At 36.0% G+C, this 22,672-nt stretch overlaps 1 protein-coding gene and 1 pseudogene across 6 annotated transcripts in view; both read right to left on the minus strand.

Annotated features, from left to right (window-relative positions):
- NLGN1 (neuroligin 1) overlaps positions 1-22,672 on the minus strand; it is a 666,223-nt gene that overhangs the window by 81,692 nt on the left and 561,859 nt on the right. The window lies entirely within an intron of this gene.
- On the minus strand, positions 9,490-10,356 carry LOC138386482 (small ribosomal subunit protein uS2-like; annotated as a pseudogene).

Below are 22,672 nucleotides of genomic sequence, written 5' to 3' on the forward strand. Positions count from 1 at the left end.
CTACTGAGCAATAGTTTAAAGAAAATTCTAAAGATACTTTTATCTTTTACCAATATGACCATTTATGCGGCTTTCTCATGAGTTATTATGGGACATGATTTATTTTTATTCAGGATCACCTTTGAATTGTTCCCTGACATCCAGGGTTGAGCTTCGCTTTCAACTGAAAAATAGTAATTCACATATGTTGTTTACAAGCACAGCCATGCCGTCTGTAAACAGGAGGAACATTGACTGCTCTCGCCATGAGACCTTCTTTCATTTCAGTTCAATCCTATATCTGAGACACAACTTCCAGTACCTACGCAAATAATGGCTTGAAAAGAAGTATTCATGTACTTTCTTGTCTTTTCTGCTGCTTTCTGAAAATGTGCTAAATTTGGTAGGATTGTTTGAGTTTAAATTATGAATGGTGTGTTTGTGTGTGTGCACACATGCATGCACAGAGCAAACTTAACATGTAAGCAGTAACTACCTATTTTCCTCATGGCAATGTTTCTTAGTATTTTCTTTCTCTATCTTCTCTTTTTTCTTCCCCTTTCACCATAACATTTACTTCTTCAGTGTGTTGAAATCTCATCATGATATGCATTGGCTTTGTTTACTAGTGTTGTCATACATTTTCTTTGTAAGTAGGGTTGCTTGAGTAAATAGCTAGTTAGCATTTATTTATCCATTGTTTTAACTAACAGTTATTGAAGCCCCTTCTGTATTTTGAACATAGCCTTATGGGTAGAAGATGCAAAGAAAGATGAGGCTCAGGTCCTTGCAAAATAAGGGCTCATGTGAGAGTGGTGAACTCAGTGGGAATAAATAGAAGAATTCAGTAATGTTTTATGTGCTATGGAACTAAGAAAGCCACTAGAATACCTGACTCTGACTGGCAGGTCAAGGCAGGCCTAGTGGAGGAGGGGACTTTTGTGTTTCCACTGAACAATGGGTACACTTTGCCTAGCAGACAACAGAGAAGGGACATTCCAGGCAAAGGCAGCAGCCTGTGAAAAGTAGAGGTAAGAAAGAGTTGTGGTGAAGCTGGGCAAATGCAGGTTGCACTTGGTGGAAGTGGTGGAAAGTGAGCCTGGAGGGCCCAGCAGGGCCAGTTTGGAAAGGATCTTTCAGTCTGGAATTTAAACAGCATGTGACAGAAAGAAATTATTTTAAGACTAAGCGCGACAAACAAACAAAAAACAAAACCAAACAAAAAGACTAAGCATGGCCAAGTCAGACTCGTATTTTAGAAAGATCTTTTTGAATGTACTTTAGAGGATGTCTAGGAAGAGGATTGAGGGACAGAGGTGGGAGTAGGGAGAGAGAGAGAGAGAGAGAAACAGTGCGAGTTGTGCCAGGAAGACTGAAGAAGGCTTTAGATAGGAGGTGAGAACTGAGGCAAGTCTTAAAAGCTGGGTAGGAATAGGACATGGGCTTGTATCTTCTCAGTGTACAATCTTCTCTCAACGTGGAGAGGTTTTCATAGTATCATTTACCACCTCCATGAAGGCTGCCTGCCCTTAGAATCTTCACTATGAGATATACTGTAGGCACTTAATGGATTTTAATATCTTTCTACTCAAAGGATAGCCCACAGACCAGTGGCACCTGCATTTCCTGGGAACGTGTTAGAAATGCAAAAGCACAGGGCTCACCACAAGACCTACTGATTCTATATTTTAGTAAGATCTTCATATGAGTCGTATGCATGATGTGCTTTGAGAAACACTGTTTCACATTTTTCTGTGGCCACATCATAGTGTCCTGGGGACAAAGTGGAAATTTCTATGCTCTGCTTCTCCTGACTCCCCGATAGCATGTAATAAGTTTGGAACATACTGTAGGTGGGCAGCAGGTACTTGCTAGTTGATTTATTTTCAAAATAAAGAGTGTTACTTTAAGCAATTCAATCATTTCAATTTAATAGACATTTATTGGAACTGGGAGAACAGTTAAGAGGTTATTGCAGTGTTGTCCAAGTGAAAAATGAAGTCTTGCATTAGAGCAATGATAGTGGAGATGAAATAGAAGTGAAAATGGAAAAGAAATATTTAGAAAAAAAGATCTGATAGGCTCTGGTAATTAGGGATATGAAAAGGGAAGGTCAGAGACAAATCCAGATGTATGGGTAAGGTGCACACAATCTCCTGATGATTTTACTGGCCCATGGAAGATTGGTTGATAGTCCAAATTTATGCAGAGACATGCTACATTTTTATATCTTTATTTTTCCCATTCAAAAAAAATATTAATTGAGTCAGGGCCTTGTATAGGGCAGGCTCTGTTCCAGATGTTCCAATATTATTGCCTTTGCCCTCAGGAGATTATAATCCAAAGGAGGACATAGACAAATAAACTGTCTACTGAAATAGTGTGAAGTAAGTGCTGTGATAAAGGTAACATCAGTGGGCTGTGTACCCCTTAGGAGGAGTACTTAATCTAGATTTGGGACGGGTGGCATCAGACAACACTTCCAGGAAAAGGCAACTCCCACAATGAGTCCTCAAAGCTGAATAAACAGCCAGGTATATGTAGGTACGATCTGTGGATAAAAGTGCAGGCTGGAGGTGGACTTCTGGGCATGAGAGACATTATAGGAGTGTGAACATACATGGTTTATTTGCTGAATTTATGTTGTTCCGTGTGGTAGCAGTATGCAGTGGCAGGAAGAGGTTTGCTATATCGAAAATGCTGATAAGTAATATTATAAAGTGTCACTGATCTGGCTATTGCAGATCAAGGTACACAGTAATTTCTTCCAGCTCATGTCTCCCACATGATGAACATGGCAATGTAGTGTTACCCCTGCTCTTTGTCTGCAATGATGTGAATCAAATTTAAATCTGATTTCTCCCCACTCCAGTCACTTGTGAGACTCCTAATCATATTTTTAAAACCCGTTTAGATACTTCTCTTTTTTTTTCCCCCAAAGAAGACAATCTATATCTCTTCTCTGTTTTCTATAGTTCTACACTGTTTTGGTACCTCATGATTCATGGACTGTCCTTTCCTTTTTTAAAGTCTAAGTCTTCTACTTGATTATAATCTCTGGGAAGTTAAAATTTTATCTTATTTTTCTTTATAAACATCTTGGTTGATCATTCTTGGCACAGAATGATGTATAAGAATAGATTTATCATCTTCAATGAATTAATTGAATTCTTAATTATTGAGCTAGGTAGGTAATTATTGGTGATGGTGAGAATTATCATCTTTCAAAGCATGAACACAAAAGTGAGTTTTTTCCTCAAATTTGCTTAAGATATGTATAAATGATTAATAATTCACAGCTAGCTTTAAGGGACAAAAGACTAGTAACCTTTGCCCCCCTCATTAAAGCCATTTCTACACTGTAAAATATTTCTGAACTCCACATTTGCTTTTGCTATAATTACATGAGATTTCTCTATAAACAGCTCAAAAATAAAATTGCATTTGCTTATTCGCTTTGTTAACTAAATGCAATCATACAGCTAGGTCAGTCTCACACTAAAATTGAACAACACATTGTAGCCTACAGGAAAGAGACAGAAAGTGATGAAGCTACAACCTTCCTTAAATTACTGACAATTTCTTTTTGTGAGGGAACCATTGCCGAAGATATCTGTGTCCTTGATATTTTACTCTCATCTCACTAATATATGCTAAAAGGCACTTTCACTTTTGCATTGTATTTAATTTTTCTTTCATCTGTAACTCTACTGTGACTCTTTGCCTCCTTACCAAATTGAAAGAAGGGGCTGTGTTCTTTTTATAAAGAAATGACAGCAGGGGGCATTAATAGTGCTTGACAGCTCTTTTATTTTATTAAAGAAAAATAGATGGTTTCATAGAATCAACTTGGGATTATATTGCTATAATTCTGTCACTGTTTTGCAAAGGACATCCCTCCCAATCCAAGGCACCATTGATTAACTATGAGCACAGATCAAAACCTTGTCACTATGTGGGTTCAATGGGGAGAAGTCACAAGAGGATAGCCTTGTGGACTTTGCTTCTTAGAGATGGATTTTAAATTAAAAGTCTATTCTTAAACTATTAAGGACCTTATGAGAAAGCTGAGATCACATTTGGGTATCAGTCTTGGGGAAATAACCCCAAGAAATATTCAATTTCTCTAGAATTCAAAAATACCCATTTGTCTAAAGCAGTACATACTACTCTGGCTTTGCAACAGACTACACATTATCCTTCTTCATGGTTAACATGATATTATTTTTTTATTTTTCCTTATTATGGGTACATAATAGTGGTATATCTTTATAGGGTACATGATATTCTTTAAAAATCTACAAAATAAATGCTATAGGTTAAAAATACATTTATGCCATCTTAAACTTTCTTCTTGTCAATATCTAACAAACAATATTAAGGCAGTGCAATCTCAGCTGGGGTGACTCAAAAAATCCGCTTGATATTTGACCTCAGCTATGTATATATCAGAAACCGAAGATTGATGTTTTTCATTATTCTATTGCAACACTACAATATATTTTCTCTCCTGCTGCACCCATCACTTTCTCAAACACACATATTCAATTTTACCTAGTCACTCTTTTTTGCAACTTCTTATGTTTCTAAATATTCATGCAGGTACACATGGACCTTGAAATTTCACTTTTTTCTATATATTCAAATCAACAAGGTAACCTGCTATGTAGCCAAGAACTCAATTTAATCTTATCTAGGCTTTAACTTAATAGTATAAAATAGCATTCTATTGTGAGGCAAACAATTCATTTAAAAATAAATATGGCATTTCTTATGTAATAATCTTGGCCCAGCAATTGTTGGATATTTGAGGAATCTAATGAAAATCTTCAGTTTATCACTATGATTATCATAATCCCCACTGGTAATAATAACTTACTGACAAGAAATAATCTGAAAAAAGATGATGTGGCAGTTAAAATGAGTTGAATCACATATTCTTTACACTCTTTCCAGAGCTACCACAGCATAATTTCATAACCTCAGAAAAGTCACTGACCTCTGTGTGCTTCTGTTCTCATCTCTTTAAAGTGAAGATAATATCTTCACCTTACTATCTACTTCAGTGATGAAGGTGTAAAGACTAATAACCATAAAAAACACATCAGCCTTTCTGGAAGACAGGCTTAGTATAAATATAAAGTATTTATGAAACAGTGCACACTACAAGTTTGTAAATATAAAGACAAAGCTTTTATAATGTGTCTTGGAAAAGGAAAATACACAGAGCAAATAAATCATACTTTGCTATTTGTTTTTCTGAAGTGCTATTGTGTCCACCATATCCCCTGTATTATTAGTCCAAAGAAAGACCTGAGGAAATTTTTATGTCCTTGCACTTAGCATTCAGCTATGGCTTCCCATTGCTAGGCAGTGAAATACTCATCTTCTACTTTAAGCACCGGATTTACTGCTCCTAATGGGAGATTTGCATTTGTTCTAAGATTACAAATAACAATTATGCCAAAGCAATTACTCTTAACCTCAATTTGTAGCTCTTGCTTGCAGCAGGGCACTTTCATCTGTTCCATTTATTTTCATTCTCATTTTGGCCTGGAGGTATTTCTAAATAAATCAATCACAGTAGATGTTGGAACAGGTCTATTGAATAACACCTAGGCTGACTATACACAGTGTGTGGAGAACAGAGAAAATTATAACTATAATTCAAATAAAAACGGAAAGCATACTTCTGGGGTCAGTTATCTGAATAAATCAAGGGAAATAGCTTTTGCCCTAGATTAGCTAGTTTGCTCTCCTTTCCACTAATTCCTGTAAGTGCACAGATAGCATTTAATGTAGCAAATATAAAACAAATAATGCACTACCTACTTTGTAAATAATTTGTGAGTACTCCACATAGTATGTGTGAATTGCCTTTATCAACAACCATCATTAATGGAAATCACTAATTGTAACTAATTAAAGTTTATTAAGTATGAAATGTCCGATTTCCTTAAGTATTAAGTTTGACAGTTGATATCTCTGACATTTCACTTTGACACTTCTTGTTTTATTTTTATTGTGAAGGTACATTCTCAGTCTTTCAAACACACATTGTGGCCTGTGATCATCTTTCAAATTTTTTCTAGAGCAATTTTTGTGAAACCATGGCTAAGTCAAAAACTTGTGTTATTTTCAAATATGAGTTTTGTCGTGGAACGAATGTAGCACAGTCAGCTTGAAATATCAACAAAGTGTTGGGGAAGGATGTGGCTAATGAATGCACAGTACAGTGATGGTTTGAGAAGTTCCATTCTGGTGATTTTAATCTTGAAAATGAGCCACATGGGCGACCTGAGACCAAAGTGGATAATGATGAGCTGAAAGCTGTAGTAGAAGTGAATCTATCTCAACCTACGCGTGAATTAGCAGCAAGGTTTGATGTTATTAGTTCAACAATATTAGACCATTTGAAACAAATGGGCAAAGTAAAGAAGCTCGATAGATGGTTTCTTCATGAATTAAATGAGCATCAGGAGAGAAATTGTCTGGAAGCTTGTCTTTCTTTGCTGTCTCGACATAATGATGGAACCATTTCTACAATAGTATTGTTACATGTGATGAAAAATGGATTCTTTTGACAATCACAAGCATTTAGGACAATGGTTGGATAAAGATAAAGTACCGAAACACAGTCCACCACCAAATATTCATTAAAAAAACAAACTAATGCTGTGTGTTTGGTGGTCCAGCACTGGTGGTCCATTACAGCTTCAAGAAACCTGGTCAGTTGATTACAGTGGATGTCTACTGCAACAGTTGAATGAAATGATGAGGATGCTTGCAATTAAGCGGCTAAGATTGGTCAATAGAGATAGTCCAATCCTCTTGCAAGACAACGCTCGACCACATGTCACACAAACAACACTGCTCAAACTACAGAGACTGGACTTGGAAACTCTCTGCCATCCACCATATTCACCAGATCTTGCACAAACTTACTTCCACTTCTTCCAGGCCTTGGACCACTTCTTGCAAGGAAAAATATTCAATTCTCAACAAGCTGTGGAAAACACCTTTCATGATTTCATTGCCACTCGCTTTCCAGGCTTTTTCTCTGCTGGCATAAGCAAGCTACTTTTAAGATGGCAAAACTGTGTTGATAGTTTAGGAGTCTACTTTGATTAATTGTACTGCTTCCTGTTTGAGATATAAAAAACTACACTTTTGATTTGAAATCGAACATTTCATATTTAATGACCTAAGAATGTCTATACAGGCAAAAACTAAGAAATAGTCTCCAACTTTTGAGTATAGTGCATAGATAGAAGCACAGTTAAATAATATTAGCGTGTTTTCTCTTTCATTTCATTTTATTTGTTTTTTAACTGAATTATTGGTTTTTTTTTTATCTTTTTTTTCAGAGTATTAGGGGAGTACAAATGCTTTGGTTACATAAATTGCCTTTGTACCACCCATCCCCCAGACAGCATGCACTGCATACATTAGGTATGGATTTACCCATCCCTTCCTCCCTACTCCCACCTGCCCGACACCCTATGAATGTTACTTCCCATATGTGCACATTAGTGCTGATCAGTTAGTACCAATTAAATGGTGAGTACACGGGGCGTTTGTTTTTCCATTCTTGCAATACTTCACTTAAAATAATGGGCTCCAGCTGCATCCAGGATAAATGGTGCTGGGAAAACTGGATAGCCACATGTAGAAGACTGAAACAGGACCCGCACCTCTCACATCTCACAAAAATCAACTCACGATATTTTCTCTTTTAAATCAACTCTTTTTTTTTTTGACAATAGCCTCATTTAAAATTAAATGTTTAACTTAACAGTTTATAAAAATCTCCTACTCTAGGCCTAACAAAATAACTTTTTGAGTTATACAACTTAGGACTTCTCAGTTATGATTATGCATGATTAACTTTGAGAGTTATCAAAACTAAGGCAATTCCCAATTTGTTCCTTTCAGTTGAGGGAAGTCATACACATTACTAAGAACTCTTTTTTTGTCTATATGTAATGTATATAATTTATGACTAACGATGAAGCCAAATGATATTAACTGTGTGAGTGTGTGTATGCGTGGTTGCATGCACACACTTATATTAAAGGTATACACTTTTGATTTTGGGGTCCAAATAAAATGACGTTGCTGGCCTCTGTTCTGTTCCCTTTGGATAGCAGTCTATATTGCAAAGTTATTATTCACTGTTCTTTCACTGTTCTCCACTTGAACAAACAGAACAATTTACAATACTTCTCCAAAAAAAAAGAAGGTAGTGTGCTAAGCTATAATGGCTCTCTCTTTCCCAGGGAGGCAGTCTACTCAGGAGAGAATGGGAATCTCACATTTCATGGCCTGCAGAAAAGCTATTCACTGTAAATGCAAAGTTTAATTGTTCCAACAAACAGCATGGCTGGAAATTTTTTAAATGTTACCGGTGATTTGTTTTATGTATATCTGTTCACAACTAGAGTTAACCAAAGACAGTAAAGATTTAAACAGTGTCTGAAAATTTTTATTGTAAAATTTTTAAATGTTGGTATAGGTAACAGAATTAGGGAGATTCTTATATTTTATTTAACTATATTTAATTAGGTATTCTTAAGTTAAAGGGTTAAGAATATTTTGCTCTAAAATATATATGTGTATATATTATATATATGCATATATTATAAATACAATATATATAAAATTATAGGGTCCAATTTCCCCAACATGACTTGTAAACCACATAGTAAAATACATGTTCAACAAACCTGATTTCCAAGCCAGAAACCTGACCTGAAACAGAACTCATGGATGTGTGTCTTGAGCCGTTTGTGTATGTGTATGCAGATTTAACGTGGGAAACATATGCTCAATGTGGTGAACGAGAAGGACAAATCTACTGTTTGCACTGTAGGTGGGGAAAAAAAAAATATCCTGCAGACATTCTCGGTGGAAATCATGCCAGTAGCGAGCATGGCAGAGTTATTAAGAACGCATTATGGTATCTCTAGCATGAAGCTATGTAGGATTGGTGTAGCTCTTGACTATTCACAGGATCATGTTACTTTGGGCAAATCTTTTAACCTCCTCTGAATCTCATTCTCCTCATTCTGAAAATGGTGAAAAAGATTTGTGGTACCTCACAAACCTTTTAAAATAATTAAATATTGTGATACTTTATAAGTGCTAAAGCCTTCTGTGCGTGTGAGGCGGAGAGGATTAATAGATGCTATAGGGTTCTGGGAAGAGAATTTGGGTGATGGCTTTACACACAATATCCATGTCACTAAAGTAGAGGTGAATGTTTTAAAGGTCAGGAGAATTTCATAAGAGATATTTGGCATAATGGAAAAACCTTGGGAAAAATTCTTGGCATTCAAAGATCCAAAGATCTGAGTTTAAATCCTATCTAAGGATTATATTAGAATTTAGATCTTAGCAAGTAAATAGGGAAATGATAATGCTGATGATATTTTTTCTTTTTTTAGAAACTGATATTTATGTTCCATCAACCTTATTTCCATCTCGTTTATGAGTTTGTAGAAGGAGAGCTTAAGGCCACTGAGTGGTTGTTCCTACCCATTCAGTGGCCTGAGCAGTGGGAGCTGCAGACCAGTCTTCCATGGCAGGCCGAGTGCTCCAGTCTTCAGCGTGGAACCATTGCATGGGCGCAGAGGGCACCTGTATGCCTTCAGACCAGTCTGCAACCTCGAGTTGAGTAGCAGTAAATTCAAGCACTGTAGAAGTCCATTCACCCTTAAGTTCCTCCTTGGTCATAGCTTTCTTAGCAGCAGTGTGCTCTTCCTTTTCAATCTCTTCAGGATCTCCATAGAAATAAAGATCAGGCATGAACTCCCAGGGATGTTCATGGGGGATGGTGCCACACATGCAAAGAACTTTCCAGGTCAGCATCCACTGAGAGTGAGCTACCCTGTTGTTGCATGGGATGGCAATGTTCACATAATGCAGAGGAGTATGTGTGTTACACAGAGGGCAGGTTAACATAAGATGTCTCTGTGAGAGGCTGGTGGTCAACCCTGGGATCAGTAACCACCAGAAGATGTGGCTCTTGGAATGCTTCCTGGATCTGTTAGTGAAGCTTCCAGGAATGAAGTGGCCAGCAATAGGAGTGGCTCCAGTGGCAGCAGCAAACTTCAGCACAGCTCCCTGGCCAGTATTCCTGGAGGATATGACACTGACATCAGCAAGGTTTTCAATGGCAACAATGGCATGAGCTGCCAACAGAAGCTTCTCCCAGGTGCTCTTCAGATTTATGATGTAGATGCCATCACTTTTCCTTTTGTAGATGTACTGTTTCATTTTGAAGTCAAGGTTGGTGCCACCTAAGTGGGTTCCTGCTGCAAAGAATTTGATGTCATCTTCCTGCTTCATTTGCAGGACATCAAGGGCTCTGGACATTGTGCAAATTTCCCTTTAAATTACAGTGGAAATCCAGAGCAACACAATATGGAGCCCTCTCTGGGTAGTGTGGAAAGGAGAAATGATTACTACATTAACCAAAATGATGAATAATCTGGCAGAGAAACAAAAATTGGGGGGAAGAATAAAAGGATTAAGTGATTGTCACCCAAGCTGGTGACATATGGAACAAATGAACTTTTCAGGGTCACAAAATTTGAGGTGAGAGGTGAGAAACTGGTGACAAGGAGAAGGTGCTGGGACTATTATAGAAGAAATCAATTGATGTAAGTAAATGTTTCACAGTTTGGGTATAATAAAATACCTGAAGATTCTAAATTCTGAAGTGTGATATGATATGATTTGTAGTTTTGATATTATGACTGCTCTACAAAAATGCTTATGAACTCATTTTATCCAATTTTATTAGCAGCCTCACAAGGAAATTACAAATTTTAATATTTAATTTTTTAACCTTAAATATCTCTTTGAGACATTGAGTTATTAGAAAAGCGTAGAAACTAATTTACAAGCTCATATTCTAGATCATGTTTCTCTTTGCCAATATTATAAAGTGTGCCACTACTTATTTTAACAAGCAAATCCTTCCGTTGGAAAATGAGGCAGAAGGGGCATTTTCAGGATAATAGAAATAACAGGGTTTGTCCTAAAGTTCCTTTTGTTCATGATGCTATTTAATTTAGGAATAAAGAAGAGCAATGTGGGTAAATTAAAATAAACATTAAGTTTTTCAAAGTTCATGTTTTCCATACAGCTCTCTAGTGACAACCAGACACCTGATTTTAAATTATTTTGATTAGAGTTGTAAAAGATCTTTACATATTTTCACAGATATTTGACTTATTTTAATATTCTCAAAAATATGACATTGATGATTTTTTTTTAAAAAGAAAGAAGTGAACTTACAGGTCTATTAATTTATTTGACTATTCTTTCATCAAACTTATAGCCTTACTAAATGTCAAATATTGATTAAATGGATAATAGGGTTCATGATTGATTTTCCTGGATAGGAATGCAAATTTTTTGTTTCACATTTTTCATGTAAAATATGTAAATGGGTACGTACATTCAAGTTCAGTGATAATTCTGTTATTTAACGAGGACATAAAGTGTAGCATGTGGTTAATTAAACATTTGAATTAATAGAGCAATAGCATACATTATTGAAGAATCAAAATGCACATATTGTAAAACCTGTACTGACACTACTTAAATCTCTTCTTTGATTCAGATAATCCCAAATTCCTTTAGGATTTTGCAGAATACTGCGGTCACCATGGTCACCATTATACACCTTAACTAGTGTCATACTTTTTAAATGAAAAGAAAATTCTATCTTGTGAACCAAGGACATTTTGATGGCTGCTCTCATATATATATAATTCAATATAGAGCTGAAAGGTATAGTAAGTTTTTCTACTCATCCATACCTTTCAAACCATTTTTTCTTTCATTAAGACTAAAACAATTTATGAAAGAGGCCAGTTTGAAGCATTTTCTTTCCTGTCAGCTTGTGGGCTGATGATGTAATACAATAATCCATCATAGAGCCAGGGAGCCCTACTGATGGATTACAGCAGTGGCTCATCCGTGTGCTGTTGTGCACTGTAATATACCATTACTGGGACACAAAAGCAAAGCAGCTTTGAAAGAACTAATAATTCCAGGAAACACTTTGTTTGGAATTTTTTAAAAGGTGTAATCAATGATTGTAGGAGGTGAGAAATGTTGATGAACTAATTGAACAAAACATAAAGGTGTCACAGAAGGGAAAACCAAAAGTTTTCTAGGGTCTGATTTATACTGAAATTTACTTTCTGTGTTAAAAAACAAAACAAAACAATGTAAGTTGTCTCCCGTCTGATGAGAGTGATTAGGTTTAGAAATATCCATGGGTAGTGAATGATGATCTCATAAAAGGAGAAAATTTAAAAATACTTCCTAACTTCAAGAATGAGATTGATGCTTTTCACAATTATACCTAGAAGATGTTCTAGTCTAAGTAGATAGTGGTATCTTATAGTTATTAATAACCTTAATACGGACAGCACAGGTTAATGAAAATTCTCTTAGTAAAATTTAATTTCATCTGTTTTCCACTTTGAGATGAATATTCAAGGAACTTGTTTGTGAACACATGGCTAACAAATGGTGGGTAGAAGATGAGACTAAGTCACTAGACCCTAAATCTAGCCTGGTAGAATACAAAGAGAAAATATCTGTATATAGCTTCCCCTCAGGGTTGGGTGTCAATAAAAAGTGATAATTCACATACCTAATCCTGTGCCTGAGAGAAAGGAGCCACAGAATTAAAATCATATTTGTCTTTCCTTTCTCTCACATTCATTTAATCAGATGCCTCTTCCTTGAATCATAGGCTGTGATACCACACGAGATGTGAACTCTCGGGAAGCTAGCACATTCACAAAATGGCAGAACAGTCATCAGACTGTTTCTTAGTGCAAATTCACGGTCAAGATCCACAGCTATTCTCTAGTTGAGGGCAATCCAACAGCTTCTTCAGAAAATAACACAGTAAAAGTTAGAAGAATGGATGCAAACTTCCTATTAACTTCAAGCAATCAATTGCAAAATACAGAATTTAATATAATTCCTTTGATAATACTGGATCTTAAAAAGCAGAGGAAAAAATAATAGTTTTATTGATCACATCTTTTTTTTTTTTTTTTGGAGACAGAGTCTTTGTTGCCCAGGCTAGAGTGCCGAGGTGTCAGCCTAGCTCACAACAACCTCAGACTCCTGGCTCAAGCAGTCCTCCTGCCTCAGCCTCCCAAGTAGCTGGGACTACAGGCATGTGCTAACATGCCTGGCCAATTTTTTTTTCTCTATATATTTTTAGCTGTCCAAATAATTTCTTTCTATTTTTAGTAGAGACAGGGTCTTGCTCTTGCTCAGGCTGGTCTTGAACTCCTGATCTTGAGCGATCCTCCTGTCTCGGCCTCCCAGAGTGCTAGGATTACAGGCGTGAACCACCACTCCTGGCCTATTGATCACATTCTTCATGAATGAAAAATGTGAAGCAACTTCTCTTTTTTAATATATATTTATTTGTAATTATTATGGATACATAATAGTTGCATATGTTTAGAGGGTACATGTAATGTTTTGATACAGGCATACAATGTGAATTAATCAAATCAGGATAATTGGGATATCTACCACCTTAGGCATTTAACATTTTTTTAGGAACATTCCAATTCCACTCTTTTAATTATTCTAAAGTATACTCTAACTTACTGTTGATTTTTTTTTTTATTTCAGCATATTATGGGGGTACAAATGTTTAGGTTACACATATTGCTTTTGCCCTACCCGCGTCAGAACTTCAAACATGTCCATCTCCCAGATGATGCTTGTATCCCATAGGTTTTGATATGTTTTGTTTCATTTTCATTTGTTTCTAGAAATTTTTAATGCCCTTCTCAATGTCTTCATGTACCTACTTGTCATTCAGGAGAATATTGTTTAATTTTCATGTGTTTGTATATTTTTCAATGTCCTCGTGTTATTGATTTCTAGTTCTACTCCACAGAAAATACTCGGTATAACTTAAAATTTTTGAACTTTTTGAGACTTGTTTTGGGGCTTAACATATGGTCTATCTTTGAGAATAATACATGAGCTGAGGAGAATGTGAATTCTGCAGCCGTTTAATAAAATGTTTTGTAAATATCTATTAAGTCTATTTGTTGTATAGTGCAGTTAAGTCCAATGTTTCATTGTTGATTTTCTGTCTGGACGATTTGTCGAATACTCAAAGTGAGGTGTTGAGATCTGTAATGATTATTGTACTGGTGTCTGTCTCTTTGGTGCTGATAATATTTGTTTTGTATATCTGGGTGCTCCCAGTGTTGGGTGTCTATATATTTAGAGTTGTTATATCTTCTTGCTTAATTGACCCCTTTATCATTATATGATGACCTTCTTTGTCTCTTTTTACAATTTTTGTCTTGAAAACTATTGTATCTGATGGAACTGAAGCTACTCCTGCTTTTTTTTTCATTTGCATGGAATATCTTTTTCTATCTCTTTATTTTCAATCTATGTGTGTCTTTATAGGTGAAGTGGGTTTCTTGCAGACAACACATAGTTGGCTCTTATTTTTTATCCATTCAGCCACTCTCTACCTTTTGATTAGCAAACTTAGTCCATCCTCATTCAATGTGATTATTGATAGGGAAGGACTAACTACTGCCATGCTGTTATTTGATTTCTGGTTGTATTGTGGTCCTATTTTTCTTTCTTCCTTCCTTCCTGTCTTCCTTTGTTAAAAGTGATTTTCTCTGGTAGTGTGTTTTGATTTCTTGCGTTTTGTGTATCTCTTGCAGGTTTTTTTATTTGAGGTTAAAATGGGGCTTGTAATAAACATTTCATAACCAATTATTTTAAACATATGACAATGCTACTTAAACAAAAATAAACAAGTAAACAAAGGGAAATCTAACAGAGATTCTACCCTTTAATTCCATCACCCCTGCTTTATAACATTTTGCTGTTTCTATCCATATCATTTTATACTATCTATCCCTCAAAAAGCTGTTGTTATTTTTGATAAGTTTGTCTTTTAGTCTTCCTACTCAAGATATAAGTGCTCTATACACCACAATTACAGCAGTATTCTGTATTTGTGTACTTACTGTCACCAGTGAGTTGCATATCTTCAGATGATTTCTTATCATTAATTAATATCTTTTTCTTTCTGATAGAATAATTCCTTTCAGCATTTCTTGTAGGACAGGTCTGGTGTTAATGAAATCCCTTGTGTGAGAAAGTCTTTATTTCTCCCTCATATTTGAAGGATATTTTTGCAGGGTATTGTATTCTAGAGTTAAGATATTTTTCCTTCGGCACTTTGAATATGTCATGCCACTCTCTCCTGGCTTGTAAGGTTTCCATTGAGAAGACTGCTGCCAGATGTATTGGAGCTCCTTTATGTGTTATTTTTTTTTTTTTCTATTTTCTTGCTTCTCTAGGACCTTTTCTTTATTCATGATCTCTGGGAACTTGATTATCACATGCCTTGAGGTAGTTTTGTTTGGGTTAAATCTGCTTGGTGTTCTATGACTTTTTTGTACTTGAATATTGATATCTTTCTCTAGGTTTGGAAAATTCTCTATTATTATTTATTTGAATAGTTTCTTCCTTTTACCCCAATAAACGTTCTACCCCAATCTCTCTCTCTACCTCCTCGTTAAGGAAAATAATTCCTAGACTTGCTTTTTGAGGCTGTTTTCTAGATCTTGTAGGTGTGCTTCATTGCCATTTATTCTTTTTTCTCTTCTGACTGTGTATTTTCAACTACCCGGTGTTCAGGCTCACTAATTCTTTCTTCTGCTTGGTCAATTCTGCTGTTGAGAGACTCTGATACATTTCTCAGTTTGTTGGAGTGGATGTGGAGAGATAGGAACACTCATACACTTCTGGTGGGACTAAAAACTAGTACAACCTCTGTGGGAAGTAATATGGAGATAAAGAGCTAAAAGTAGAACTACCATTTGATCCAGCAATCCCATTACTGGGCATCTACCCAAAGGGAAAAAAGAAGTTCTATATAAAAGACATCTGCACTAGAATGTGTATAGCAGCACAATTCACAGTTGCAAAGATGTGGAAACAACCCAAGTGCCCATCAATGTATGACTGAATCAATAAAATGTGGTATATGTATACCATGGTGTACTACTCAGCCACAAAAATCAGTGGTGATCTAGCACCTCTTGTATTACCCTGAATGGAGCTGGAGCCCATTCTACTAAGTGAAGTATCACAAGAATGGAAAAACAAGCACCACATGTACTCATAATCAAATTGGTATTAATTAATCAACACGTATGTGCACATATGGTAGTAACATTCATTGGGTGTCAGGCAGGTGGGAGGGGGGAGGAAGGGATGAGTATATTCACACCTAATGGGTGCGGTGTGCACTGTCTGGGGGATGGACATGCTTGTAGTTCTGACTTGGGTGTGGCAGAGGCAATATATGTAACCTAAACATTTGTATACCTGTAATATTGTGAAATAAAAAATTAAAAAAAATCTTAAGCTCTAGAATTTCTGCTTGATTTTTTTTCAATTATTTCAATCTCTTTGTTAAATTTCTTTGGTAGGCTTCTGAATTCCTTCTCTGTGTTGTCTTAAAGTTCATTGAGCTTCTTCAGGACAGCTATTTTGATCTATTTTGAGTTCTTTGTCTGAAAGTTCACCTACCTTCACCACTCCAGGATTGGTCACTGGTACCTTATTTAGTTCATTTGGTGAGGTCATGTCTTTCTGGATGTTCTGGATGTTTGTGGATATTTGTTAATGGCTGGGCATTGAAGAGTTGGGTATTTATTTCAAACTTCACAGTCTGGGCTTGTTTGAACCCACCCTTCTTGAGAAGTCTTTCCAGATATTCAGAGGGAATTGAATGTTGTGGTCTAAGTCTTTGATCATTGCAGCCATCTCAGCACTGGGGGTGTCCCAAGCCCAGTAATATTGTAACTCTTGCATACTCCTGGTGGCACCATCTTGGTGAACTAGGGTAAGATATGGGAGAGTTCCCTGGATTACTGGGGAAAGTCTCTCACTCTCTTTTCTCACTCTCTGTGCTGGGCTGCTAAAGCAACTGATCTTGAAGTTAAGCAAATAGCAACAGTTTTTGATTAGTGAGGGGCTATTGTACCATCAAAGTGGATCTCTACCTGGATATTGCAGTTTGCTTCTGGATGTTTCATTTTGGAAAACTAAAGAATGGTGTTATAGTCTAAAAACCATTTCATAAGAGTAAGAAACAGAAGAACAGACTAAATAGAACCTAGAGAAAGGGGGAAAAAAGCTAAGAAGAATATGAGAGTTATGTCTATTTGTGAGTGAGGGATATGATAGAGTCATGTTAATATTGCTCAAAAAGTCATAACTAGAACACATGAGAACAAGATTATGGGGACCTAATTGTTTTTCAATTTAGAAACTAAATTGTCCAAAAGTAGGTTTGGCTGTATTTTTCTATGGCTACTGAGGGGCCAGCTATCATTGTTGACCTAAATGCTGAACATTCCCTGTATTCAGTGGAGATTTGAACTAGACATTTAAGCCCTTCCAACCTTAGAGTTCCTGTTTTTGTGGGAATAAATGGAAGCTGAGGTGCATAATGATGAAAATCTTGAATCACAATGAAACAAATTTTTACACAAGCACATGCAAGCACACGTTTATTGAGCACATAGTGAGTACTGAATAAATCTTTGATTTCCTCCAGAAGTTTCATGTAGATACTACCTAAGTCTACATGGAGCCCATATAAAAAATCCTTTTCTCCAGAAAAGGTTGTAGATCTGGCATGAGAAACTCTGACAGTGAGTAATGGTTTTGAGGTATTAATAAATTATTTTGTTGTTATTGCATTTCTAAGTTATGACTAATTAGCCTAAATATTATTCATATGGTTTTCCATCACAGATTTGGAACTCATTTCACAGTGTTTTGCTCAACTGAGTAGAAAAAGGAAAAGGTAAAGGAAACACAAATCTACAGGCTGGGAGCATTGGCTCACGCCTGTAATCCTAGCACTCTGGGAGGCCCAGGCGGGTGGATCGTTTGAGCTCAGGAGTTGGAGACCAGCCTGAGCAAGAGTGAGACCCCGTCTCTACTAAAAATGGAAAGAAATTAGCTGGACAACTAAAAATATATAGAAAAAATTAGCCAGGCATGAGGCACATGCCTGTAGTCCCAGCTACTCAGGAGGCTGAGGCAGTAGGATCGCTTAAGCCCAGGAGTTTGAGGTTGCTGTGAGCTGGGCTGACACCACGGCACTCCAGCCCAGGCAACAGAGAGAGACTCTGGGAGCTCCAGTGGCGCAATCGGTTAGTGTGTGCGGTACTTATACAGAGAGAGACTCTGTCTCAAATAAAATAAAATAAAATAAAATTTGGTCAACATTTTCTCCATGAAAACAGAAGTGACTATATACGTACTATCTGTCTGTCTATCTATCTGTCTATCTACCTATCTATCTATATCTATGTGAAGGAAATGGTACAATAATTGACATTTGGTTAAGTTAATACTTTGAAGACATACTAATTTTAAGTGCTGTCACGTTGATTCAAGAATAGACTAGATAATACTGAATGAAATTTTCTCCTAACAATTGATTAAAAACCAAAGATGGTAAAGTTAAAATGTAATATGACAAGACTATCCCATGTAGGACTTCTTCTATAAAGTACATTTACAAGTATTTTTATTTAATGTGTAGATAGAATAAAACAAGAAATATATTCCAGTTAACAGGACTATTGGGACCTGAAGATGCCAAGGCAGGCTATTGTGTTTTCAAGCAGTGTTTGGAGAAGGTAATCTGGCAATGTTTTATAGAAATATTGAATGGTAGAAGAAATTAGAACTGGGGTACTGATGGTACAGTGCAGACATGATGCGGCGAGGCCTGTCCAAGGCTGGTGGCAGTAACAAGAACAAATGCAGTTACAAAAGCGGAAATAATAAGACATGTTTGCATATGGGTAGAAGTAGGAATGAGGTGGCAGGGGAGAGGAAGGAAAGTTGATGGTCACTCTAACATACTGAACCTATGTGGCTACAAATATAACATAACTATAGGGAGTAGTACAAAAATAACAGGAAGGGAAGATGGTTTTGAACAATTGTTTGCTATATATGTATCATAATGATGTTAGTAGCTCTCATACAACACTTTCTCCCAAGCATTGTTCTTAAGTGCTTTACATTTACCAACAATTAATCTTCACAAAAACCTTACCTGGTAAATGTTCAAGTTGACATGACTGAATGAAGTTAGAAATGCAAAGATTATTGTTCTGGAATTTGACATTTACTAACTAAAATAACCATTTTTAGTTCTTCAGATGCCATTGTTAAAGTTATTTATTGCATTGTTCTGTAGGAAGTAGATGGGAATAAATATATAGAGAAGAAAGCAAAGTGTTCACACTTCAAGTTTATGCTTTGCAGTCATCTCTTACAAAATACTTTATGGAAGTAGAAGGATGAATATGAGGAAATGAGATGTCAGCTGCTCAAGAAAAGTACTTATGGAAAAAAATACCAAATAAGAAATATTTTCTTTAACTTCTCATTTTATTGTAAATAATAAATTCATTGTCAGAGGGTGATAAACAATTTAATAATAGAAACGACATTTAAGTACCGATAACTATGACTATATAAAAGGACTTCTTATTTTGTTTTTGGAGGAAGAGGACTAATGAAGTATTTAAGGGAAAGGGATCATCAGGATCTTCAGGTCTACAGTTTCCTCACAAATGGCTCATGGAAAAAAAAAATGAGACAATGCAAGTATAGCAAAATATTGACACTTGAGAAGTCTGGGTGCAGTTCTTTGTATAATTCTTAAAATTCTTCTGTAAGTGTGAAACTATTTAAAATACAAGATAAAAGAGGAAAAAAAGTAATGCACTCTGTTTGCAGACCCTGTATGCATGTGTGTACGTGTGTGTGTATATGTGCATGCCATGCCTAAGCATGTGTTTATTTTGGGAGGGTTCTAGAGCTTGACAAAAGGAAAAGAATCCATGCTAAAAATCAGGAAATGAACGGAATGTATATTTTCCATGAAAAAGAAAATCCCATAGAAATTAGTTTCATCTAGCCCACTTCAAGTACTCATGAAATGATACAGTTGTGGCTGCAATGCTGAATGAGATCAATCCCCCATGGAGGCTGTCATAGCATCCTGTTAAATGCCTACGGAAGGTTAAGCATAATAATAATAGTTTAAGAGCAGTGGCTAGTGGATAATTGCCAAAAAGCTCATTGGAATTTCAAAGGGTAGGATAACAGGTGATAACTTACTTTGATGACTACAGTACAAATAAACTGTGGAATTGGACCAGCCGCCTAACTTGATTAATCCCTCAACCTCATAGCCTAAGGAACTTGTCTCTTGCTGCCTCTCTAAATTTTTTTCTCCTCTATGTGATCTCCTCTTTATAAATATTTCTTTGACTCTCTGCCTCTTTTAGAAAAATCTCTCTTCTTGCTGGGCTTTCTTTCTCTTTGCCATCAACCAACTTTTCACTAGATGCTGTTTCTCTTTCTTATCCATTGCTGAGTATAATCAGAGCAAAATGTACTTTATAAAATTGAGTTTTTGCATTTAGTGAGTACAATGTGAGACTTACAATTATATATTCAGAGCTGAATTTTTTAAATGTTTCTCTCAATTAAAAACTGCCCTGAAATTTCTATTTCCTTAGATTTGGTCCTTTATTTATTTGTATTTGAGTAATACTTAATATTAAAAAAAGGCTCAAAATTTAATCTTAGTTATGTAGGTATAGACACTAAGGGTGAAAAATCTTGCAAATATCTTATTTTATACTTGGTTTACAGAGTGCTATGAATCCAGACAACTGTGGATAAAAAAATAAGTAGTTTTACTTCTGTGGTAGTAGCCATTCCCTAGGGAGCTGGTGAAGATATTTTACAACAGATACAACACTGTCCAGTATACACTGGATGAATAGCAGCCTGGCTATTCCTGACTTGACCCAGTTGTTACTCAGTAAAGAATTCTTCTCTACTCTACAGAAAAAATTTTATATCTCTTCATGTACATTTTGAAGACTTCAGAAACACCATTTTAGAAAGAGAGACTGAAAAAAGACGAGGGCATCCAATAGTTGTGAGGAGCTATTACCACGGCCTGGATTAAAATAGAAAGTGCTGGGAAAGGCCTGAAGAATGAAGGCAGTTGGTTTACCAGGTCGAGTTCAGGAGCCAGGACATGATAAGCTCATGTCTATCTAAACCTTGATTATTTGATTAATGGCTTTTTCAAACTACAGTACAGTATCCTGCCCTGCCTACTCATCACCTCCCCTAATGCCTCACCCTATGAAACACATTTATACCCACACAAAAAGTGTTGTTCTAAATAAGTGATTCTCAAATATTAATGTGCACACTAATCATCTGGGGATTTGGCAAGAATGCAAATTCTGACTCAGTAGATTTGAGACAGGCTCTGAGATTCTGCATCTATAACAAGCATCCAGATGTGCCTGGGGCTTCTGGTCCATAGACCATACTGTGAATAGCAAGGCTTTATATCACGATGACTTCCTGGTGAATTTCAGTGATATTCTATCTTATATTGTCTCTAATGTTTATAGGGTTATAAATGTTATCTCTCCCTTACCCCAGATTTATAAACTATTTGGGATTTGGTTACTACTTATATTTTATTCCCTCATAATGTACATTAGAGTTCCAGATACAGAGTGGGCATTCAAGGATAACTTGCTCAAATAAATTCTACTTTAAGTGTATCACTTTACATAATATTTGCATAAAAAAATTTCTGCTTCCCATAAGAGAAACTTGTATGTGAAATTTTGTTGGTTAGCCCCCCAAAATAAAGCAGAATAAAAATTACAATTGATTTGAGGAGGGAAAACACACTTAACAAGACAAGTAAACATAAAAAAAAATACTGCTGCTCTTCTGTCCAATCTTAATGCCATTTAGACATAACATTTTATTTGTCACAGCTGTTCTACCCCACTTATGACCTTCCAAAATCCCCGTAATAGGAGGAAGTATTGGACTGGACAACGTGTTTTCTACTTAGGGCAAAGGCAAAGAAATAATTTTAGTTAGTGAGGTTACAATCTTAGATTCTTGTTTAAGGCTGGAAGGTACTAAAGACAAAATTGTGTAGAAGTGAGTAAGTGTTCTAACAGGGAAAGAAAAATAAAGGAAGAGATCTAAGAAAATATCTTACATATATTTATGATATTTCTTCTAAGAACTTTTATCTCTTTTTTGCCCCCATTCTCCTTGCCGAACTCTCTCCTTGCTTCTATCTATGCTTGGAGAAGAGATGACTGGAACTCATGACCACGGCAATCTATTTCCAGGAGGTGAAGAGGTTTGGGTTGCAAGTAAGTTTCTAAATCACTTAGAGCTAAAAGATACATTTGTAATGATATCATCCAAACTTTCTTTTATAATAAATTTCTAACATTTATTGAACACCACCAAAGTATTAGGCATTTTGTCTCCTTTTAGTTTTTTCAGGGGGAGGAGGGTTATGTCTACTATTGCATCTGGAAAAATTCAAAGCATATTTTACAAATGGATATTCAGATTGTCTAAATCTATTGATGATAGGGAAGAAAATATTGTTTTTTTTAAAAAAAAAACTTTCACCAATCATATTTGGTAATGACTTGTAATACTTATTAATAAGAAAAAGTGGAAACATTATATAAAAATATATCAC

Source organism: Eulemur rufifrons, chromosome 7 (assembly GCF_041146395.1).
Source record: "Eulemur rufifrons isolate Redbay chromosome 7, OSU_ERuf_1, whole genome shotgun sequence".
NCBI lineage: Eukaryota > Metazoa > Chordata > Mammalia > Primates > Lemuridae > Eulemur > Eulemur rufifrons.